The sequence below is a fragment of the Haliotis rubra genome, unplaced genomic scaffold (assembly GCF_003918875.1).
Source record: "Haliotis rubra isolate DU_JTF1 unplaced genomic scaffold, ASM391887v1 Scf755, whole genome shotgun sequence".
Taxonomy (NCBI): Eukaryota; Metazoa; Mollusca; class Gastropoda; order Lepetellida; family Haliotidae; genus Haliotis; species Haliotis rubra.
This window is the reverse complement of record NW_025767474.1, coordinates 308,301-335,038: the sequence shown is the minus strand read 5'-3', so window position 1 is coordinate 335,038 and position 26,738 is coordinate 308,301. Positions and strand designations below refer to the sequence as shown.

General features: G+C 38.5%; 1 protein-coding gene across 1 annotated transcript in view; it reads left to right on the top strand.

The window, feature by feature from the left end:
- The window catches only part of LOC124260220 (titin-like), a 129,468-nt gene that overhangs the window by 83,901 nt on the left and 18,829 nt on the right, over positions 1–26,738 (top strand). The window contains exons 10-12 of the mRNA XM_046694479.1: positions 6,053–6,236; positions 8,039–8,077; positions 9,226–9,270. The gene's annotated coding sequence lies outside the window, so the exon portion shown is untranslated. The remainder of the gene's footprint in view (positions 1–6,052; positions 6,237–8,038; positions 8,078–9,225; positions 9,271–26,738) is intronic.

Below are 26,738 nucleotides of genomic sequence, written 5' to 3'. Positions count from 1 at the left end.
CTGTTCGAATTGCATGAAATATGCAAGAAGCATGACATATTCAAGAACAATGTTTCCAATTTTGGAAATATGAGATTCCCAAAATGTACAATTTTGGAATATATCTACAAGGGGAGATAACTGGTGGGTGATGGTAAATTATTGTTCTTTGCACCCCAGGACCTAATCCCTTGTTGATTGATGAGTGAATCAAGGCAGTTAATAGTCACCAATTAACAAGGCCTACCGCCTTGTTAATTAACACGCTTTTATGCCTCTTAAAGAAGCCTCTGGAAGTAAGTTAAATCTTTGATGGGCATTAAGAAGTGGAATGCATTACTGTGACCTGATTTTCACCTAATGAAGGAGCAAGCATATGCTCGAAAACTCGTGTTATTCTCAATAAAGTGAGACATCCATAACTCTTATTTTTCTGATTAAAAAGGTAAGTTATTAAAATCTGCTGAGCTGTAGGTTTGTTAATCATGTAGCGATGTGATTATTGCTCTAACACACCTGAGAGATTCGTCAACAGTCGCGGTATGCACAGGCGGTGAAAATTGTATTGTATTACATTGGGTTGGTTGCATATTGTTTTGTTTTATGCTGTCAGTTTGTATGTATGTGTGAATGAGGAACCTCACATATTATGACATTGAAAACAGACTAAACTTAACATTATTCCATGGTCAATATCGCAATGTTTGTGAAATGGTAGTATCACGGAAGTTTGTTTCACATTTTGATAATACCTTCTTTTATGCAGATAAATTTATTAAAAATGAATGAATAATGCCATGCTTCTCTCAGAGTAAGGAAGATAATTTATAGAGTGATTCTCATCAAATTAGATATGTCTTTATCGTCCGAACAGAATTCACAAATTACGGATGTTTTGTGTGGGTGTGTGTGCATGCACAGCGTGTATAACATCTAACTTGATAGGTATTAATTAAAATCAGGCCGATTGTAACCATAATGACTTTATTGGTTGGAACACTCCAAAACAAAAATAATTTCACTCTTCAAAAGGAACTGGAACAGTAACATTTTTCATGTTTTCATATGAGCTTCAAAACATTGAATGAAATAAATGCTGTATGATGAAATGGATCAGAGAACATTAGAATGGCATACATGGCGTGTGAATGACACATGTAATGGTCAAAAATATATAATCACTATGTTAGTTAACTCATGACCAGACACGTCAAACTGGTACCGATAGATTTATGTCTAATATGTAAAATGCAGTATTTCTTAGAACCTGAAATAGAAAACACGACTTTGGAATGAGATGTTTTAATCTGAGATGAATCTGTTAGGTAGCAGTTTACTTAAGTAGAACTTAAATCAACTTCAAAAGATTGGTCATTCGCAAAGTGAAGCAGTTTCCACTTATACTGCAGTAAACAGTATGGGGATACACAACGAAACATACCACTTATGTGATAACAACTCCATGTTTATTGCATAGAGCGGCATTCCGATGTACAACGTTCAGGATAGACAAGCTGATTGAATGTTCATTGATTCCATCACTTGGACAAAGGAGTGGATTTAGACTTGTTGATCTTACTCTCCTGTTGGCCCCAACGATGTGCTAGTTGCTGAATTACCTGGTGTTAATTTGCTGCTAGTCACTATGCATATATACTTCTGTTCACCTGGTTGTAGTAACTGTTATCTTGATAACGGCGTGAGAATATACATGGAAACTCCCTCTATCGACCTTTGGTCCAAACAGATGAGTTAAGAGAAATGTTGATGTCCCGTCCGTTACCAAATTAACATTGGATTATAGAGACAATGACAGGCCCTACGTGTTGATAGAAGAGGATATTCGGATTATGCGAATGACAGCACACCAAATGAGAAAACGAGCCAAATATATGTATAAAGATAGCGTTTCATTTCAGTCTCAGCATATAAACATTGAAATATAAAACACATAAAAACATAGAAGGCGTAAGCCAGTGAGGTGGTAACGGAGAGACTATATGGACAGATTCTATTTAATCGAAATCGAATGTACACTTTCATGCTTCTTCTCATTACATGTATATATCCCCATGTAATAAGAGGGGAACTGATCCAGAAGCGATTAATGTTTCTCGCCAACAGTCTAATTACCAAACCAAACTGCACGCTTGTCGGTATCTGCTCCCTCAACCATGATTCTGGACACAGGGACTGGGCTTCTGGCCACCTTGACAAAATTTCTTCAACCCAAACAGCGGGACATTAGGAAGGGTGGATGCTCATCAGATGTTGTTACATGTATTTGAGAATACCCCCAGTAGTTCCTGTCTGATTGCAATAAAGTATACAAGCAGTGTATATGCTTTTTCGGATTTTTAATGCATAGATGGCATAGTGACTGATCCAATTTTCCAATTTGATCTTATTTCTGTGTTTTTTTTACCTCGATATTTAATCATGCAAAGGTAAACATATGATGTCTATTACATATTGTATTAATGACAAATGAAACTGTACTCAGGTATATACAATTTTAACTTCAGTACACATCCAATGCTTATATGTATTTCTTATGCGTTCCGTTAAGTTCCGTTCATATCCTCCAAACAGTGTCGCCCATAACTTTTTTCAGGCAATTAACATTGCATGCAATTCAGCGATTACTACCCCTTTGCTGTAACCAGCTGAGTGTTTGGTGGTATAAACTTACACATGTTATTTGTCATCATTCACTTGATGGTCAGTTAATGAATTTATAACAGGTATGATGGTAATACCAATCAAGTTACCGCCAAAGGTTCCCATTTAGCATTTCATGTGTCTGGAGTAAATACATCTACTCAGCATTATGAATTAAGGTCTGATGTGACAAATGTATTACATGTTATGCAATATGCTCATGGAACTGCAGCAAGGCAATTATCAGCTGAGATACAAAACAAACATTGATCAAAGGGTTAACCGATAACACGCTGATTGATTAATTACTTTTTCTTTCTGGCCATTTGTCAAAAGGTAGTGTTTATGTATGTAGATTTACTAATCTATAGTGATTACTACCTGTCCTGTACCCTGTACCTGTAAAACCTGTAAAAAACAACATCTTTCCTTCAATGTATTAACCGCCAGTAAGTTGATGGGGTGTTCCTCTTTACCAGTCGGGCAAGTTGTTTATTTAAAGTAAGAGGATCACCAGACCATGTTAATTAGCAAGACAATGGTATGGGTGGGTGGGGAGGGTGGGGAGGAGATGACCAAGCCAAGAAAAACACAAGTGGATTAAATGCTCATTATTGGCTAATTAAATTACCTTTACCAATGAGATTATACACCAATGTGAAAACTGAATCAATGTATCCCTTTTTCGGTATTAGACTGTTAAAAGACACTTGACATGGAACAGGATTCTTTGTCAGCTGCAGATCAATGGCATATTGTTCCTTTATGTGGAGGTAGTGTCCCATTTTTGACAGCGTCTTGGTCACTGATTCGAAGTTTAGGCTCTCAAACATGGGATAACTAGCTGCACCAATTAAGGGTAGTTATGTTAATGCAATCACCTGAGAGAAGTACAGAACAAGTAAAATCGAGATTCTACCAGATCACAGTCTCTACCCTGACACATACATTGACTTCGTTATTTTTCAGTCCTGACATTTTTTTACCACTGGCAGATGATTAAACTTCAAACTGTTTTCATTTGTTATAATCAAAATGATGGAAATATTATCGAGTAAAACAAGATTTTATTTTTGTTGATCAATCTACACCTATCACGATCAATTAGCATCGCGAGGTTAGCAGCAAAGGTCCGCGAACCAATCGAAAATACTGGGATATCATCCGGTGTTCAGGGAGAAAAGCAATAACAAAAGCAACAACCAGTCTTGGCGGAAATTGCTCTGGATCAGTGCCCTTTTAAATGTGTTTACCATATGATTGTTTTGATCATGTTTTACGGTCGGCTTCAGTGTGCGATGTGTTCACTTCCATCAACCACCAGCTTGTAATAACCGTCACATGAGATTAACCATGTGCTAAAATAACACCCAAACTTTAAAAGCGTACCCCTTGTCAATGTCCTGAGCCATATAAGAATCGAAAGGTCGGCTTCCTGAGTCGACATCTCAAACTATGGTATGTAAGTGGTAATAATTCCTGAGCATTAGAGAACAGATTGGTTTGTTTGGAATTTAATGCTTTTCATAAACTAGAATCTGATAAACTATTTGTCTCTGGAATCACCTGTGATATGAACTTGTGTAGTGATTTCTCTAGAAATTATTTAGCGTTATCTAAAATAGCGACATTTAGTCACCTTTTATTGTATATGACCAAATTAATTAGTTACAGTATGAAGTTTTTAAGAAGGAATTCATTTGGGTTCTTTTTGCCCCAGTCCGCCTGTGTGTGGACAATATAACCAATTATCTATTATTAAGTTCATGATATTTACATTGAATACACCAACTGCATAACACTGTCTCTGACCACAAACCCAAGCGGGTTGCTCTCTATTCGCCCTACAGTCTTAAAACAACATTTCATGGTCTGTTGACTGTTGATTTATAATGATAAACCACCCAAACGGTCCATCCCTTGTGTCAGGTGTTAATTAGAGGGTACCATTAAAGAATGTATTCTACTACAATAAGCCTATTATTCCCTGGCAAGGGTTCACTTTTATGACATGTAATAAACCCTGGCCAGTCAGTCAGTGGGTCCGTAAACTTTTATTTAATCAATGATGTAGCGTGGGTCTATGTAATTTGTGTTTATGCAAACCGTGACAGGTCAAAACTATTTAGCTTTTGTGGATAATAAGTAAACCATGCACTTAAAACTGTATTTTGGAAAATGCTAGCCATATCAGGGCAAATATGACAGTTAATGTCAATTTTGACACATAGAACAACAAGGATGCAGGCGAGAGAAGTTATACCAGGAATAATCTACAACGTCTTATAGTCTCCCTGGTTATAGTTGCTCGCATAGGAGGACGAATACACTCCTAGGAGGACGAATACACAGTCTATACACTCACGGGGATCCTTGGGAAAAGGATAAACTGAAAGAAGTAGTGGTAAAATCCTTCCTAAATTTCCAAAAATTTCCAAGCCTTGGAAATATCATCTTTCCAATTTTGGAAATTTTTGGAAAGATGATATTTCCAAATTGGAAATTTTTGGAAATCACCATTTTTTTTCTTGTGCAAGCAGCCAAACACAGTCACCCATCCAAGAAGTCTCCACTCTCTCAAAGTTGCAAAGTTCAACTGATTTAGGAATGACAAGTCTTTTTGGATGATCAACTTCTTTATGGCAACATTTTGGTATAGATACTTATACCGTTTTCACCCTTGAGGTATCTGTACTGAAACATCGCCATTATACTATAAAGAAGTTGTCATTCCTATTGCTTACAACTTCTAGAATGTCTCTCAAACAGTTCATTCAACTGATTTGTGATCTGAGCACTATGCACAGGACCACACGCCAATACAACAACCAAAGACATGCCTATATTTCTTATTCTTATCAGTTAACATCTAGAATTGTACACTATATGGTTGTCTTCCTAGCCTACTACTCTGGGCCCATCAAGTCTATGAGGGATTCAGCAATCAAGTGTTAGGGGGATGTATTCTTAAGAATTTTGAAGTGTTATGAACAATGATAATAATTCTTTGAATCTTACCTCCAGCCATTCTCCTCTTGGAATCCTAGAATACTTTTAAACAAGGTACCTGAGAAACAATTATTACGTTTCCCGTGCTTGTCAGGAAAGACGACGCCTTCAGAGAATGCCATAAAGATCACTAGGAAGTAAGACAACACAACATGATGGATGTTTAACAATTTTAGTCAAGATAAACCTGTTGATCATGAAATAAGGCAATTACTGGGAAGTGTTAGAGGTTGTCGATTGATAATACTTTAATTTCCCACGCACGCATAGTATCTGTTGACTAATTTGGCATAGCAGTATGTATTACCCATTTTGGCATATATATTTATTACCTTGGATTTATGATTAACTCTTACTAAAATATCATATATGACTGTGAGGATTCTTGATTGTCTACATAAAGAAATGCAGGACAACGTCTGCTACGCCAGTTCAGATGAAGTCATGAAGCCTGGAACCAGTGGATCCCAGGGGGTGGCAGAAGTGTATGCTGCTGTGGATAAGAAGAAGCTGAAACCTGCTTCAAAAACTAATGAAGTCCCTGCTGAAGTGAAGAAACCAGGAAATAAGAAGGCTAAAAAAACAAGGTAATTCTGAAATTTAGGTCTCATGCAAATAGTACTGGCATATTGGTTGAAAGTACACTTCAAGTAAACTTATGTTGTTGCCAGTTTGTATGTTAGATATATACTAGCCGAATAAAGAAACTGTGCACACAGAATATTCCTTCAGAATTGGAATACAACACAAAAGAGACGAAATGATGTAGACACTTTATAAGCTGAAGTATCGGGCCACAACAACATCTCAAAAGAACATGAACAATATCCGTAACGATGACGTCAGAAGTTCAAAATTGAGTAGGGGGTCACACGTCGAAGTCACAAAGTTTATAACGGGTATGACCATCATGCGGGTGAAGCACAGAAGTGCATCGACGATGCATAGAGGCTACCAAATTTTCCAAATGAAGGCCTGGGCAATGGTTTGGGACGTGGTCACTGCCGTCTGGAACCTGTGTCTGAGATGAGTCACCCGAATCCATCTGTCCTGTCTTGTCGTCGGTACTCGGGGACACCCAGAACGTGGGTGGTCGGCGACGTCATTACTGTTTCCATAACGCCTGACCAATGCAGATATCGTGCTACGATGGCATTGGAATTGTGCTGCCACCTGTTGTTGGCTCATGCCTGCTCGAACCATTCCAATGGCTTCATGACGTTGAGCAGATGTTAATCTTGGCATGATGTGCATTTGACTTCTCATGTGAATTTGTGAACGTTTGAATGGCCAGAGATCAAGCATTCGACTTTACATCAATTTCTAAGTTTCACATATTGTGTGCAGTAACACAATGCAAGTCCATAGGCCACCATCAATGACAACACGTAGCCTGGCACCTGCATGAGCCTTTGATTGTCTCCAATACTTGCTATGTTCACACCTTTATTTATGTATAAAGACGCTGTCTGCCTATCTTTATATTTTCTGTGTGCACAGTTTATGTGGCCAGTATATTTTTGTGGTGACTCCCATGGACAGAAATTACCCAGTGATGTTGTTCTAGCCAAAACTGGTTTGGCTGATTCTGTGCTGTCATTTTAGGTTCAATGATATACCTAAGTCACGATGCACAGTTACTGATTTCTTGCTACATCTGCATCAGAATAGATATAAAATGTTAGTGCAAAAGAATACCCAGTCTGTACTGTTCTTAAAGGCATTTCATGTTATGTAAAGGGAAGAATAGCTTTACAATTATGTGAATAGGCCACTGAAAATCAGTGACACCACCAGGTCTTCACAAGAAACGGCAAGCATTCCCACTCTACTGTTGGACCTGCCACTCACACAGTGTACCTTAAAAAGTGATATTATTTACAGTCTGATGCTGCACAGTGGTCAATTGAAATTGGTTATTGAAGGCTGCAGATCTGCCCTTCATTCTGTTCTTAAGGATAATGGTTTACACATTGGCAACCATCGCATATTGTGCTGTTAGAATTTGTTACGAGGGAGGAGTGCAGAGAAAGGGACAGCCAGGTTTTCGAGAAGCACGTACACAAGTGCCAACAAAGTTACTGATTCACTCACCTGTGCTGTGCCGTCTCCATCCTTTCTCGCACATGTGGCCGTCCCTTTGTCTGCACTCCTCCCTCGTAACAAATAGTGAACTGTGTCAATATTTTAATGATAGTTTGTTAAACAACTTTTAATCTGAACTGGAAGACATAAATTCTGCAAAAAAATCACAGAGTTGGTCTGATGTTTTGATTATGATCAGCGTTTCATTGAGTATTATAAGTTTTTGAGTTAGATTGCAATTCATCGGTCTGCTTTTGAGTCAAACTGACTGTAGACATTATTTTTAACATTCTTGTTTTTACAGGAGCAAAGAAAGAAAAGGCTAAGAAAGCAAATCCAAAAGGTACATTTTCTAGCCTCTTCTCAGAAAAACCTATAAACAGTAGAGGCATTTCAACAGAAAAATCACAATGAATTTTGTTTTGCCTTATTCCCTTTTCCGAGTGTATGCCTATCAGAGATTTGTTTGTTAATCTATTCTTTCGTCCAGTGATGTAAGATTTTGGTTTTGAAATGATTAAATGGTAGCTTGTGCAGGTATCATAAAAAAATAAGTGTGTAAAATCACTTTCATTTGATTAAATTCAGGTCTCAGTTCTAGTTTCTGCTGAACAGAGACCTCAGGACACTCAGTTATGGGTCATGCCATAACGACTCTTCATTTGACGAGAATGTTGCTTATATGATAGAGAAAGTGACAGTTGAATACAGTTTTCTAATCATACAGGTTTTGAGCCCTATTCTGATTTGAACCCATACACTCAGAGTGGGGACACAGCCTCTGTGCAGTTGTTGGAAATATGAGTTCAGTGTTATAAATCAGTGTTTTCTTCTACGTTGTCTTTTGGAATGGTAAAAGTCAGAAAGTGTTATTTATAGTGTAGACTTTGTGTGATTTGACAATAAATTTAGGTGACCATTGAACATATTTATGAGGTTTACCAAGGCATTCTTTTTCTTTGATCCTGATGGTGAACCAGACATAGTCACTTGTACACCAATTTCTGCATTTCTGACAACTTAACGGAGTGGTTGTTCAAAGCAATATGGACAACACTGCCTTTGATCTTGCCTCCACCTATGCATTTTGAAGAAGTAAACAGTGATAAGGATGTTGTTGAATTAAAGGTGATAGCCTCTTGTTGCATATCAAGGCACCAATTCATCAGTTATAAGTTTTCTCTTAAGTACATGTGCCTACTGTCTCCACAAGTAATAGGAACATTTCAAATCATCAAAATTATATCCAAGCTAGGTAGAATGAGTTGGTTGGTACATATATATTACTAGTTTAATCATGAGTAATTATGGAGAATTTTTTATAAAAAGCATATATATCCAGGTGAACAGATCCATCATGAACAGATGCACAATTTATCTGTTGGGGGGATGAGGTTTTGAGTGGAAGTGCATGATGGGATTCATTGAAGGTGTTGGGGTACATTGCAGTAAAAAGGCTTACAAATTCATTCAGTAATATTTATTTTTTAGATGATAAAACCCTTCTGAAGTCAAAGAACAAGAGAGAAAGGAAAGGTAAATATACTTACAAATGCAGTGCATGGATTTTAGGAATAGTTAAGCATTATACAGAAGTGTTTGACAATGTATCAGTAACCTTCAGAGCTGAAAAGCGATATGCTGGGTAATGCCATTTTGGAAGAACTGCAGACATATTTGAACCAAGTATTCACCTCATCTCAGGCTCTTAATTTGGAATTATTATTCTCCTGAATATATCAGTATGATCTTTATTCCCATGCTCCTGACTACAACAAAGTGCAGCTTTCTTCTTTTCCCAGTCATCCATTAGACAGGTTTTAGCTCATCCGAATATCAAATGAACAGAGGCTGCTTGGCATTGTTACTAGCCTCAGCATCTTTAACCCCCTGGGTGCCACAGGTACATATATATATGTATGTCCAAGATATTTTTTTGGGATTAAACTATGAACAGTTCACCTGATGAAGGGACCTGGAATGGTCTCGAAACGTTGTGAGAGAAATTAAAAAAGAAGTTTAATCCATAAAAAATATCTTGGACATCAATGTACAACTTCTAAATGCCACTGAAAGACATCATACATATATAGTCCTTCCTTTTCAACCCCGACTTTGAAGTCCAATAAAATTCTAAATGTATCATGCACACAAATATACGTCACAGTTTTAAATTCTGCGGGAAATTCCCTGTTTCTTGATACCATCCACTATTATCTTTCAAAATAGGCTTCATCGTAATTGTTTTTACACAATACGACATCGCGATTCACAGCGTTATGTGCTGTATGTTTTGAAATGTGTAAATCAGATACTAACTGTGAGTGCTGAATTTCAAAAATAGCATATTATTGATCACTGATATAAGGTTTTCATTAAATCACTAATGATAATTTTTAAACTTTGCCGATGAACCCAAAAGCGGTTGGGATGTTTTGTAAAATACAATTACACGAACGCTGAAGATTACATTTCCGTAATGTTGGATAGTGTTCACAAAATCTCCACGATTAGGCTACCTCCTCGTCCTTGCATAACTCAGATGGTGGGGATCTTAGACATGGTCTGAAGAACCTGAACAGGGTGACGAAGTTGATTGTGGCATTTGGCGATCCAGTCTTTCAGGTTCGGCAAACCTGTACAGATTGGTGGATCTACCCAGATCGAAGATCCTGCCCAAATCGATGATCCTCTCTTTTTTTAGAAACCACTGCCAATGGATGGTCCTCCTGTTTGGCACTTTTGCGGCTAATAGCTATTAAATTACATCATGAAACACATCACTCCCAGCATTGTGTTCGAGGCTTACATCGACAATTCTATTCTAAACTCAAAGAGACTGACACATCCTCCTACAACATCTACAATTCATCACCAGCTTGGATGGATTCTAAACATCAAGAGTGAGTGAGTTCAGTTTTACGCCGCTTTTAGCAATATTCCAGCAATATCACGGCAGGGGACACCAGAAATGGGCTTCACACATTGTACCCATGTGGAGAATTGAACCCTGATCTTCGGCATGACGAGCAAAGCCTTTAACCACTAGTCTACCCACCGCCTCCTCAACATCAAGAAGTGACACCTGGTTTCAACTTCATACATGTGCATCAAATATCATGGATAACTTGATAATGCATCAGTGACGTCTTCTAGGGAGTTGACTGCAGTAGTATACACAATGGGGCTATGGAACCAGGTCCCCCCAAATTACTCAATGTAAATTTTTTAAATTTTAAATTGAACCCTTGAAGTCCTTAATCACGTAGCCCCAATTATGTATACTACTACTGAGGTGCATGCAAAATTTGATGAAAATCGGTCGAATAGTTTCTAAAATATTTGACTTTTAAGCGAGCATGGGATTGGTAGGGTGAAATGTTTGTTTTTCAAAAAAAGAGTTTTCTATGACAGCGGGAGGGTTTTGAACGCAGTATCCTCTACACCAGCAGATTGGCTCTGCTAGCATCAGTGTTATAAAACTATAAATAGCTTATGCACCTTCTGAGCTGATGAATGTCGATTCTAAAATCATGGATTGTGGCTTATAAAAAAATTTCAGCGTCCATCTATACATTTATCGTGTTCAGCAGTGTTTAGACTACCAACCAGCATCGTTTTTGTATTTTATTAGACCTTTATTTGACGTGAAAAGCCTTCTGACATTTTCGAAGTGAGAAGGCGGAAGTGAACTAACTGATTTGTGTTATTATAGACGGAGCTCAGCTTAGACATGCAATTCAATAATAGATTGTGGTTTCTAAAAAAAAATTCAGCGTCCATTTCTGATAGCACCAAACGAAACTCTTCCTCAGAGATTTTAAGATTTTAGAGTCGGTGAGCGCGGTGGAAATATGATCGTGTTTAACTTTAGAATTTAGAATTCTAATTTCGTCGACGTGTTTCAATGCTTTACTTTGCAGTCTGCGAGATATGAACTTTAGGGTCAATCTCATCAACCCTTACCACTCCGGCTGTTATTCTGATGCCTAGCACCATGGGTGCGGCCACGATGGTGGATAATAATATTGATAACATTAGGACGACTACAACGCCAACAAGGAGATGATTAAAAAACGAGACGCGCTGTTGTACCTGGCCTTCTCTGGCTGACACACAAAGCACAGCGTTTGGGATTTGACGCAGAATTTCAACTCGGTGCTGAAAGATTTACAGGAACAGATGCGATGAGTCGCCCCGTTTCACTGCAAGGACAGGGATTCGTTTGAGGACAGCTTGCGAGAAAACGACGTGATCCAAACAAGACGTGAGAACGAGTGAAGAAACAGCATGCCGAAATGGAACGCGTCAAACTCTGGTTGAAAACCGACCAACCCGTGGTGTATAAAGTCTGCTAGCTTTTTAATCAAAATTCTAGCATAACACAAGCAAAAACCGATGTTCGAATTATCATTGTGTGCAACTTGACTTTCATCTCGCTGTGTTTCGCATACATCGCATTTTATTTTATTAGACTTAAAAATAGCTGGTAACATTATAAGATGGAGTGCGCTGAACTGCTCAAACAAATTTTGGATGACAATGATAATAATAATAAACACGACAAGCGAGAGAAACTGGTGTCGCTCGCGGTCTTGGCCAAACAATACTTGGGTGGTTGGGGCGACCACATGCCCGATAAAATTCACAAAATGTCAGCCGAAGAAATCGACAAGCTGTACGCGAGATACGAAGCCAGACTCGGCGCTGAAATTACGAAAACCATAGGGCCTGTCATAACGCAAGTCTATGCTGGTGTAGCGTCGTACTTACTTCCCATTCCGCCGGAACGTCGACTTTACCTGTGGGAAGATATCAAGAAAGATCCGTTCATCGACCATGATTTGACCACGCTGTCAGCTGCATGCTGTACCACAGATGCGGCATGTTTTTTGCTGATGACCGCGGCGATTATCACGGCAAAGCATTGTCAATTTAAAGAAGAAAAACATAATAATGATAATAATATACAAGATGGATGCACACCAGGAGGAGGAGGAAAAGAAAACGTCAACACCAAAGGAGGAGGAAGCAACAACGATATCTCTTCTCCAAATTACAAACGTTGAGCGCGGCTGAAATGGAAACGGGACGTAAACGTCAAGATTTGGCCTTGGAGAAACTGCAAGCCGCGCAAGCTGAGGACACCAACAATCGTGTGCAGAGAATACAGTTCATCAACGACCAACTCGCGAAAACCATACCGTTCAAATGTTCAAGATCGTCGACGATGCCATGCGAGAATACTACCTGCTCACCGGCAAATGACTCGAACCTCTCAGCAACAAACCCACCTCCTCACAGTTTTACATGCCTTCAACGGAACAGAAAGACCTGGAATTGATTTTCGTGGCGCTGGGTCTACCGGTGACCGTGTTGATTGCCAAACAATTACACTAAAATATATCTATGTGTGTTTTTATATATATAGATGGGAAGACGATCACCGTATAACTGCAAGTACGTGCTGCTAGGAAAAAACGAAACCTGCGGCAAGAAATGCACCACCGAATATTGCGGCATACACATGATGTCCATATGAAATGGTTTCGTGAATTACATATGCGAAGTTGCGGTGTGGGTGTGAAATGCTATTGTCGTCGTTGCAAAGCCCACAGAGCAGATGTGGTACGCGGACATCTCATCTACTTAACGAAAAGAGACTATCTTAACGAATGCTACTGACTGCTCAGAATAAATCTAACATGCATCATGAAAATCGCTTCTTTATTTTTTTTAAAAGTCAGTTGAAAGTTTAACTATCGAACATATTGACGGGTTGCTAACATTTAACAGCAAGACATACTTCGCACACCTACAAACTACTAGAGATTTTGACTTCACAGCCGAACATAGCGATGAGAATGCTATTAGAGATTTGACTTCACACCTGACTATAGCGAACAACCTATTAGAGATTTGATTTGCATCTGAATGTAATTATTTTTTCATTTAGAAACAGTTTTTCACACATTGATATAGCAACGATGATTACCGTTCGAGAACAAAGGGATTGCCAAAAAATGCGAAGTGATTGGTTACTCCCGTTTGGGGAAACATCTGCTGCTGAGATTGCTCGGCATGAAAGACGAACCTCCTCAACCCACGGTAAAACAGCTCAAACTCCGAGCGAAGGAGCGTGGGCTGAGAGGTTATTCGCACATGAGGAAAGCCTAGGTTCTCGAACTGCTGGAGGAACACAAACCTGTTCAACTACAGTTCGTGTGGATGAAGCACTCAGTAGGTAAGTATCTGAGAGACTGGAGGATGGACGTCGAGAAAAACATGGACATCGACGACATCAAACCGCTGGTTGCCAACAAAGTTGTCGAGGAACTGAACGATCTGGGAAGCCTCAAATTTCAACTCACGGTGAAAATGTCTCTGGACAAACAGCTGACGGACGGCACCACCGCGCACGTCCAGCCTTGCTTCAGAGGCAAGCAAGAAGTCGCGACTCAACCCAAATCCGTCGATGTGTCCATAGACACCTCGTTTGCAAAAATACGAGAATCCCTAGCTACACACATACTACAAGGAAAAGCAAGCCATGGTCAACGTCAAACACAAAGGTGATGATTGCATGAGGGTTGCGATCAGATCCGTGAAGTTTCCGGCCAAAGCACATTCAGACAGACTTTCGAGCTATCCCGAAGACGATGGGATCAACTGGGACCGCATAGACGAACCCACCCCCCGAACCGACGCAACCGAACGATTTCTCACGTGTTTACAAACCGAAGAGAAAATCATCAGGAAACAGTTGTACACCATCGTACCCATGCGCATGACCCAAGACGACTGGTAAACTCATAAGAAAGCTAAGAATTGCCACGTGTGCCACGTGTGCCACGTGTGCGATGAACCCCTTAACGGGGATGTCGTGAGAGATCACTGCCACGTCACCGGCAAGTACAGAGGTGCCATTCACAACGCGTGCAACTTGAAGCTCAAAATCAATCCCAAGACCATAAAATTCCCCTTCGTGTTTCACTATCTTTGCGGTTATGATTCTCACCTGATCATGCAGGCCATCGCGAAGGTCGACGGCAACATAATGTGCATCCCCAACAACATGGAAAAAGACATCTCGTTCTCTTTAGACAGTTTGAGATTTATTGATAGCGTTCAGTTCCTGCTGTCGTCTCTACACAGTCTGGTGAACGCCAATGACACGGACGACTTCAACATCACCAATCGATACACCAACGCCGACACTCGACACTCCCGCTGAGGAAGGGTGTCTACCCCTACGATTGGTTTAAGTTCGACGAGACGGCTTGCGGAAAAAGGCTTTTGAGGCGGGATATCCATGACCTCCAAACGATACGCCAAAGCCAACAACAAGTACGATCCCGGTCACGACCCTGGCAAACCGACCAAACACATACTCTATCTCAACGCCAACAACCTGTACGGCTGGGCCATGAGTCAGTAGGACTGGATGTCCGAATATCAATGAAACTTGCTGGGAACAACAAGCTGGCTGAAGCCGAAAAACCCGTGCCTTACTTGATGAACAAGTCAAAATATGTCGTTCACTATCGCAATCTGCAGCTGTACTTGTTGCTGGAAATGAAACTCACGAAAATACACAGGGCGCTCCAGTTTGATCAAAGTCCATGGATGGAACCTTACATTCGGTTGAACACGAAAACTTGTACAAGCTCATGAACAACTCGGTGTTTGGCAAGATGATGGAGAATTTGAGAAAACGCGTTAACGTGAAATTAGTCAGAGATAGCGAGGAAGAAAAACTCAGGAAACTCATAGCCAGCCCGGCGTTCAACCGAACCAAGATATTCGACGACGACTTGGCAGTGCTGCACTTGAGCAAAAGCATCCTTGACTTTTCCAAACACTTGATGTATGATTTCTACTACATTGAGCTGAAAAAGCAGTACAGCGACAGGTGCGAGGTGCTGTACACGGACACAGATTCCCTGCTCATGGAAATTCACACCGAGGACGTGTACGAGGACATGAAGAAAAATATGCACCTGTACCACACCAGCGACTACCCTAAAGATCACCCTATGCACAGCCAAGTCAACAAGAAAGTGCTCGGTAAGATGAAGGACAAATGCACAGGCACGCCGATCGCCGAGTACGTCGGCTTGAGTCCCAAGATGTATTCCATCAAGAAAGCCGATGACGATGAAATCCGAAAGGCGAAAGGCGTGAAAAAACATGTGGTGAAAAAACACATCAAACACGCCAGATTCAAGGAAGCCCTGTTCAAGAATAAAACTTTCAAACACCAAGTGAACATGCTGAGAAGCGACGGATATACGGACTGAGAATCAACTAGACCTCACTGTCTCCCATGGACACGAAACGATGGATCGCCATCGACGGAGTCACCACTTACGCGTACGGGCACAAACGTGTAACGAATAGTTGAACGCTTACGCCCACATGCGTACAGATATCATGGACAAATTTATTACAGCCCAAAAGGGTACTGGAAAGGCGCGAACCCCATCCGGAAACTCGCCAAAGCCACTCGAGTCTCGGAAGAGAAAGCCAAAGCTTGGCTAAAAAAACAAGCCATCTGGCCTGCCGGCGCCTCAATACATCCCGAGAAGAAAAGTCGACATTTCAACACCAAATTGTGTCCACCAAGCCGACCTCCTGTTTCTCCCTCATGACAGGGTGAGGCGCAAAACCTACAAGTACGCTCTGACCGTCGACGTCGCCAGTCGCTACAAGGAAGCCGAACCGTTTACAACGAAAAGATTCGAACAAGACGAGTGAGACGAGGTATAGCGGGAGCTCACCGTAGCCAAGGCATCGTTGAGAAATTCAATCGCACCCTAGCCGAACGCCTGTTCTCACACCAATACTTGCAGGATTTAATGGATCCTGGAAACAGAAACACTGAATAGGTCGTACACTTACCGCGACTGGTGGATGCCATCAACAACGAAGTCACCAGACTTGTGGGCAAGAGACCCGTCGAAGCCATCAAAATTAAATCTGTCGAATCGTCGTTGGCAGCAGCACGTTGCGATAAAACAGAGAAAACATTACTGGACCGGGTCAGCGTTAGGTACTTGTACCAGCCGGAAAATACGAGGGAGACAGCAGAAAACGCGTGACCGATCCGATATGGTCCATGAAAACGTACCATGTAGTCCTTGTCGACATCAAAGGCGACGAACTGAACTTGTACTACTTGAAAGACGAACCGCCGAGACCATTCGTCAGTGAGGAGTTGAGGATCGTACCTTACGACACAGTCCCTTACACCGTGTGATGATAGTTTCATGATTTTTTATCAGTCTTGCATGCCTATTTTTCTGCTTAATGTAGCCAGCCAACCAGCCACCCGTACACCGAGCCTTTTTCCCGACCGACCCCATGCTCGCTTAAAAATCAAATATTTCAGAAACTATTCGCCCGATTTTCATCAAGCTTTGCATGAACCTCAGTAGTAGTATATACAATGGGGCTACGGGATTAGGGACTTCCCAAGAGCTCAATTTTATTTTAGTTTTATCAAGTTGATGACATCATAGCATTGTCAGGGCATTGTACAAAATCTACTGTCATATGATCTCACACAAATGATATCTCCTGTGAAACACTGTTTTGGATGATAAATTGCAATAACTTAAGAGATATTGCGATACATATTGTGTTATATTGACAAAGGTTTCTGCCAAAGTGCGTATATAATAAATTCATAAGGGAATTTTGGTATGCTTTAGTATTCTCGATAAGGTTAAATTTGTCTTTACACACAAGCATGTATTATGTTAAAAGAAAATTATTGACATTTATGTATATTCGGTAATTCATTGATTCAAGAAACTACTATGGAAACCATTCGCGTCATCTTTCTTTTCTCTTTTTTTTTACAAAAATATGCTTATTAATTTGTAATATTTACGCTCGATTATTGTCCAAAAGTATGGACAACTGCTGGCATGTGAGAAAATGCCAATTTTGATGACGTAAAGCAATTTTTTTTGCGGTTGTCAAAATGTATCTTTATTCACCATGGGAATACGATTTATTCATTTAAACCTATCTGGTATATTGTATGTTTCCATTTATACAGTGGAAAATCATTGAAAAGAATTGTGCCCTCAGGGTAAACATTTTAAACTACCACTTCTTTATGTCATTCAAAGTAGCTGCCATATTAAGTATCTAATATTTGATTCCACTAAAAACGTATTTAATTATGGTACCATAATTGGTATAGAAATATTATATAATAGTAATTATTATGCCTTCCACATTCAACAATTTATACTGAGAAATATAATTGTGGGCATTATAATTGAAATAAACAAAAATTACATATGTAATTGATAGTGTTTATAAATAATAGGTACCAAGGATTATATCTGATACCGTCACATGGCCTGGGCCCATTGTAGAAATGCGATATGCACGATATTGTGAAACTGAAGAAAAAATGTTCCATAAAGCTATGCTACCATTAATACCGGTAATATCACAGAACCAGAGCCCAAACTAAAGTGGATTCATAAAAAGATAAAAACAAACTGTAAGTGAACGAACGGAAAAGTCTGTAAGATTTATATTATGCTTCACCAGCATTACAGGATGGAAGTCGGAAATGTACACATATATATATTGTTTACTGCTGTATCTTTTGTTCACTTTTGTTGTACCAAAAAAATTCCCAATTGTATGTTTGTTGCTATAGAAGCTTTACTAACTCATCCCAAGAACTTGCAAGGTCACCCAAACCATCTCCTTACACTGCAAATCATTGTAGATAAATAATGAAACAAAATGTAAATTCTATCTCTCAACTGCAGAGGTCTCAATAATGCTTTTAAAAGAAAAGAGGTATTCAGGTTCTTAAGGCTAAAAAAGGCTAACATATTCTGTCTTCAAGACGTTCATTTCACTACTGAGTAAGAACAGCTCATTAAACAGCAATGGGACTATAGCAAATGTTATTTCAGCCATTTTCGAAGCAATACGAGGGGAACAGCTATTCTTTTTAATACTAATTTTGAATTTAAGGTTACAGATCAACAAACTGATATGGATAATGGAAATTATATTCTACTGAGAGTAAAAATACATGATAGTGAGTACACAAAAATATGCTAAAACAACAAGAAAATGATAAATTTATAATATGCGGAGACTGGAAAATGATGTTAGACAGTGACTTAGACACCTATAACTACAAACACACGAATACCCCAAAAGCCAGACAAGAACTATTAAATGTTATAACTCTATTAGACTTGAAAGACCCTTGGAGAGAATCAAACCCGTATAAAAAACGTTTCACTTGGAGACAACCAGCCCTACTCAAACAATCTAGGCTAGAGTTCTTCCTTGTATCACATAATCTCTTACAGGCAGTTACACAAAATGATATATCCCCAAGCATTAATTCAGACCACCCAATAATCTCACTATCACTAACTATAGGAGATATGATAAGAGGGAAAGGATTTTGGAAGTTCAATAACTCACTACTTCACGATGACAAATATGTTGAAAAAGTAAAAACTGCAATAAAGAATACCTTACAACAATATGAAGTTAAAACGGAAGCAAAAGCTGAAGAAACAAGATATATCGATACCATAAATGATCAACTGTTATGGGAAATGCTACTTCTAGAAATTAGAGGTATGACTATATATTATTCATCTACAAAAAAGAAAATGACTTTAAACATGGAAAAGGCTTTGGAAAATAAATTAAGGGAATTGGAAACTGTCCTGGATACAGAACCAGCCGGAAAAAAGACAGAAATATTTAAAAAAGTAAATGAAGTTAAACAAGACTTAGAAGAAATTAGCAAACAAAAGATAAAAGGTTTATACATAAGATCTAAGGCAAAGTGGATAGAACAAGGGGAAAAACCATCAAAGTACTTCTTACAATTAGAAAGCAGAAATTTTTTAAATAAATCAATAATTGAATTGGGAAAAAAGGACGGTACAGTGATAAAAGATTATAAGGAAATATTAGAAGAGACTAGAACATTGTACAAAAAACTTTATTTAAGTGAAGACTGCACACAAATTAAATTAGGAGAATTGTTCATAGAAGATGAAATACCTAAACTGTCAGAAGAAGCTGCCTCATCTTTAGAGGGAGAAATAACATATAAAGAAACGCTTGTCGCTATAAAGAAAATGAAAAATGATAAAAGTCCGGGACCAGATGGCTTCTCCAGTGAATTCCTCAAGTTTTTTTGGAATGACTTAAATAAATTTCTAATTAACTCCTTGAAATATGCATATGAAAATGGTTCCATGTCCGTATCACAAAAACAAGGTCTTATTACTTGTATCCCCAAGAGTGGTAAAAGTAAAAAAATGCTAAAAAGCTGGAGACCAATATCACTACTAAATACCTCCTATAAATTAGCTTCTGCAGTTATAGCAAACAGAATAAAGACAATATTACCTCTTATTATCAGTGAGGATCAAAAAGGTTTTATTCAAGGAAGATACATAGGAGAAGTCACAAGGCAGATATACGACGTAATGGACTATAGTGAATCTTACCAAATTCCAGGATTATTACTGCTTATTGATTTTGAAAAAGCTTTTGACTCGGTTGACAGAACATTTATGCAAAATGTAATGGACTTTTTCAACTTTGGACCTTGCATTCAAAATTGGATACAAGTACTGCTAAACGATAGTGAATCAAGTGTATTAGTAAATGGGTTTGCGAGCGAGTTCTTCAAGATAACTAGGGGCTGCCGACAGGGAGACCCAATATCACCTTACATTTTTATCGTATGTGCCGAAATACTAGCTATTCTAATAAGAAAAAATAAGAAAATAAAAGGGATAAAGATAGGTAATATACAAAGCCTTTTAGCCCAATTTGCAGACGACACTGCAGTGACCTTAGACGGATCTGAATCAAGTCTGTATGCAGTCTTGAACACATTAGCCTTCTTTGCAAGATTTTCAGGGTTAAAAGTTAACGCAGAAAAAAACGGGCTAATATGGATAGGGTCAAAAAAAAAGATCTAGGTATAAGATGTGCAAGGAATGGAATCTGGATTGGACACAGTCAAATTTCAAACTTTTAGGAATAGTTTTTGATGTTGAATTAAATAACATTGTAGACCTAAATTATAATGATAAATTTGATAAATCTACCAAGAAATGAATATTTGGTCCCTGAGATATTTGACACCAATGGGGAAAAATGTTATCTTGAAATCCTTGCTTTTACCAAAGTTAAACCACTTATTTTCATCTATCCCTAGTCCATCCGAAGACACATTACAAAAGTTTCAAAAAAAGTGTTTTAATTTTGTTTGGCAAGGGAAAACAGATAAGGTAAAGCGAGAAATTATGTATCTTAAACCAAAGGATGGAGGAATCAGTGTACCCATTGTAAGAACTACTATAATTGTGCAAAAAATAATGTGGATTAAACGGTTGTTGCTCAACAGTTCGAAATGTACTTCTATTGCAAATGAAATCCTAGACAATGCAAATAAATTATGGTATGCTGATGCACAATATGTGTGCAATAATATTATTCCCAGTGTCTCAAATCAATTTTGGAGTGATGTGTTAATGGCATGGTGCCACTACCTAAAAAGGTGTTACACAAATGTGCAAGAAATATCAGGTATTTTCAACCAGTCTCTATGGTTTAATAATAACTTTAAAATAGAGGGAAAGTCAATCTGCGGACAAAACCAAAGGAGTAAATCCTTTTATAACATACTTTTATCTCTAGTTGAAACTGGACCAACAAGCCAAAAAAAGTGGGAACACATCCTCAACAAACAATATAACAAAGAAGACTGGTCTAACATATATTTAATGGCAAATAGATGTACAGAAAGTGTGAAGCTAAGATGGTTTCATTTCAAGATTACTCACAATATTTTAACGACTAAACATAAGTTACACTTGATGAATTACACAGACTCTTCAACGTGCACATTCTGTGAATCTGCTCCTGAAACAATTATTCATTTATTGTGTGAATGCCGATATACCGTGAAAGTATGGAAGGAGGTATCCGATTGGCTAGATATACTGTCTGAAGGAAATATTGATCTGTCGTACATGAAAATATTATCTTTGGTTTCAAAGGTAAAAACAATAACCCACTTAATCTGGTGTTTCTAATAGTGAAATATATGCTATATAAAACAAGCCGAAACAATATAAAGCCAGATTTTAGAGTGTTTCAAAGGGAAATACTCAACTACTATGTAAACCCAGCAAAATTTTATGCCTTCTGGTCTTCCTTCCATACACTTTTTGCTCATTATACCAATCTAGATGTTATATAAGTATAATAAAATTTGATAAGTGCATCTGAATACAAGTACTGGTATACACATTAGCCTTGGGCAAGGATAACAGATTATAGCAAATTCACCCTGAACACACGATGATGTTTTTGTATTGATGTATTGATTGATTGTATTGATGGTGATGGTGATGTTTGCACAATGTTTGATGACGAGGATGTGTTGTGTATGATGCTTTTGTACTACAACAACAACAAATGTACTCTGGGAAATAAAAATATTCAAAAAAAAATATAAAAAATAATAAATTCATAATTCCTCTCTGTGTGCGACGTCACCTTCTTAGTTGCTGTTACACCATACTTTCAGGCTGTCCCCTTTGTGTATTATATAGAGCTTTAATGTGGAATTTGTATCTGAAGTATTGCAACAAAGTTTTGCGAACATAATGAGAAAGGTAATAGTATAACATGATGGGGTGTCCTCATAGTGCAGGCACCTTTTGTTCATAATTGCTGAAGCAATCAGGCATGTAACATATCTTATGTTTGAGATTACACTTTCTTAGTAAAGTACAGATTCTAGTACTTTTGTGGGGGTTGAGTTCAATCCAGGATTCGAACCCACACCCTGAGAGGCCAGCACACAAAGTCAGACCATAAGAAAGTGTAATCCCAAATATAACATATGTTACATTTGACCACTTTCTAAAATGGCATTGTGTATTTCATAGCCTTCGGCCATGGGAGCCGTGCCTATTAACACTTATCAGAGGGGTACACAAAGTCCGCAGTCTAGGCTACCAGTTATCTGACTTCCATTCTTGTGGAAGCTGCGGTGGCTGAGCGGTCAAGGCGTCTGACTTTGTGTGCTGGCGATTAGGTGCCTGACTCTGAGGGTGTGGGTTCGAATCCCGGATGGGACTCAACCCCCCCAAAAGTACTAGAATCTGTACTTTACTGAGAAAGTGTAATCCCAAATATAACATATGTTACATTTGACCACTTTCTAAAATGGCATTGTCAAATAGCAAAACAAAGGGATTACTGGGGAACCGTATCAGTATAAACATGTGACACAAAGTTATAACTTTTATTTTTCAATACAATAACATGCTCAATAGTACTTATTTTATAAAGTATACAATATATATTGACTATATATACTAATACACAAATATCAAAACTTTACAATAAAAAAAAAGCATTGGACTTCAGAGCACTGCATGAACTACATTTTATGTTAGCACTGAAAAACATTACTAAAACATCCAAGTAAATGTGACATAGAATCAGCAAATTCCATCGAAGTTTTCACACTGCTTGCAAGTAGAGTCTTCTGACGCAGGATTTCATCATTGATGTGTCGATACTTCTTCTTGTTTGGGGCCTGCTTAGCACCATGTAGAATCTGAACTATTGTCACCTCGGTGTGACTCTGCTCTTTCCGGATAAGATCAATGAATCTATATGGTTGGGATGGTTCTGGCCAATTTTGTTAAGTCTGGCATGCCAGCCTTCGATACGATTTGTGGTCCTGGCACCAGGTTGATGTTTGCATTACAGCCTGCCTTGCAACGTCTCCAATGCACATTGGTGTTGCGTCTCTTTCATATTCTTAATTAATACCCTTGATAGACAAGATTACGACCACCTTGCGTATTAGGAATGAACTCTAGAACTCATGAACTCATTTTCCTGTGTAGTATAGGGAGGTGGGTTAGCCTAGTGGTTAAAGCGTTCGCTCGTCACGCCGAAGGCCCAGGTTCGATTCCCCACATGGGTACAACTTGTGAAGCCCATTTCTGGTGTCCCCGCCGTGATATTGCTGGAATATTGCTAAAAACGGCGTAAAACCATACTCAGCCAGCCAGCCAGACTGTGTAGTATGTAGCTGCTAACAACATGAGTTTTATTCAGTGACATTAATTGAACATGGATAATTGGTGAGTTGATATCAGTCTGACAATGTATGAGTTTGGAATTTCTCCCAGGGCCATGAGTTTAGTTCATGAGATGATCCCTTTCCTTGTAACGTCACTTATCCTCTGCAGGCTGCCTGCACAGTGTGGATAAACCAACATGATTTTCATGGTCAGTGTTGTTTGCTTCAACAGAGTGCTCTTCAATATAGGATATAATTATTCCTACTGTATGTCAGTTTTTCATTCAGATTCAACTCCAATTGCAAAATGAAACAAAAACATGATTTAGGTGAACTACTTCAGCTTACAAACTCATGTGACCTCCAGTGACTAAGATCATTGACTAGAATGTCATTATACAGCCCTACAAACTTTATAAGACTTAGACCTTTAAGATACGTTGATAACATGTGTCCCATTATGAAACAAACAAAAATAATGAAATAATTTGAATTGTAAAATGGTCACTCAGAGCCAGAGGCTCTACTAATAAGTCCAAATAAAACAGTGGCCCATTTGACGCCACTTAATTCCTCCACAATGTCACATATAAAACCATTCAAACACACAAAATGTGGTAGAATATTTGGCTCTTTTGGAACTACTTACAAAGACACTTCTACTTGTAAAATGTTACATGAAACCCATAGAAATAAAAGTATATTTGGCTCTTTTAGAAGACATTTTGTTGTCACGGAAGTCAAAGGCATATAATTCAAAGGGGATAACTCTGGGTGACCCAATATATCGCAGAATCTAAACCATATCGCGATAATCATATCGCGAGATACTGTACTTGTATATACCGGTTTACCGGTAACATTGCACAGCCCTAGATCCTACCACCTTCGTCAACTCATCAGTACTTTCTATGGTGGCTCAATGAGTCAACTTTTACAGAAGAGTTCCATTCTACATCCGTTCCTGAGACTCAACAATCCCCATGCGCTGATCCTTTTACCCTTGTCACTCCATCATCATCTGCAACAAATGGAATGTTTGGGGGGAGTTTACTTGACGCCGTTCACTCCCACTTATCACTTATTCGTAGTGGCATCATTTCAAGGATGGGGGACCTCATCTTCACCATCAACTAGTGGCAGGACTGTGGTCACCTGATGAACAGTTCCTCCACATTAACCTACTGGAGTTATGGCAGTCATCCTAGCCATAATACATTGGGAAAAGGATCTACAATCGACCAGTCTTTTCATATGTTCAGACAATTCAATGGTACATCAATCATCGTGGTTCAACAGGATCATGGCACCTGCTCGAGCGGACAATGGAATTCTTTCAACTAATAAACTCCCTGGCAATCTCAAAACAAGTCACATACCAGGTAGGGCTCTGACGGGTAGCAAAACTCTGACTCGAATACCTGGGGGATAAAACCCCACCCAGGCTCAAGTACCCAAAAATTATAGTATAAATTTTAGTGAGAGCTTTCTGCTGGTGTTTAAGTACTTTTCAGCTGAATTCAAGAAATGCCGCACTTATAAGTTATTATGTTTGTATTGAATTGAAAACTTACTTGAAATCTTTACTTAAAATGCGTTGTTATCAATATGATTGAACAGAAACCTAATGTCATTGACTTATTTGACTAGCATCGGTCTGTTTGGATGGATACCAAGGCATCAGCGATATTCTCACCTATATGGCGATCCTCCACGCGTCTAGTAGCAAGAATACATGATTTTTAGATCCCACTCGTCTGTGAAGTAATGCCCAGTGATGGTGATGTAACCGTAGGTGGCACAGCTGGTCCACATATCTTTTGTCAAAGATACGCCAGGGGACTGCTTTAGAATATCCTTAAGCTGAGTTTTGGTGTCGGCATATTCCTTTATAAGGTAATTATGGAGGGTCTTTGGACATGGTACGAGGTGTCCTCCCATTACGCAGACACCTTAAAACAACAACATTACGGTTCAGTGAACATATTAGCTACTACCTGTTACCTACACATTATAATGGAATAGTCCAAATAAAAACACAGGAAAAAACAGATGCTATATTATTTACTTTGAAACATGGCCAAAAAGACATTAATTTGAATTTTTATTCCTGCTATATAAAAACAGTTGATTTTCATAAACATTTCAGTTTAACCTTCTTGTCTAACGGGAGTTGGCATCAACATATTGAAAACATTCTCAAAAAGATATCTCAAATGATTGGAGCGTTTCTTACTAAATAAACCAACACCAGTTTTTCTTGTAGTAGGCAACACAAGCTATGAGTTAAAAAACTCTGATAATTTTAGCCAACCATGTACAAGACTGAGGTACTCAACGTCATATTTTAATCCATCAGCAGTTAAAATGTGGAATAGTATTCCCTTAGCTATTAGAAATTGCGACTCTGCAGTATTATGAAAATGTTATATCCACGTGAAAGACATATGTGAACCTAAATATTACTCATATGGAAGATATAAGACGAGTACACTTAATTATGATTCATTTAGAATGAATATTTAAATAATGACAAATCATGTCAATGTGGCCATGGATATGACAATGTTTTTCATTACTTCCTTGAAGGTCATTGTATTCTATTCAAAGACATAAACTGTTAAATCTTTAGAAAGTATTGTTAAAATTAGAACACTGATTGGTATTAATCTTATCTTACATGGCAATGCAGGTCTGTCAATAACTGAAAATCAATGTTTTCAAATATGTACATGTCTATATCTCTCAAACAAAACGTTTTCTCAGTTAACTTCTGTAGTACATATCCTATTATTGGAGAGGGCTTTTCTATCAATAAACCCAATTAAACCTCTCAGTGACAAACCTGTTTTTACATTCAACAGTAATTGAT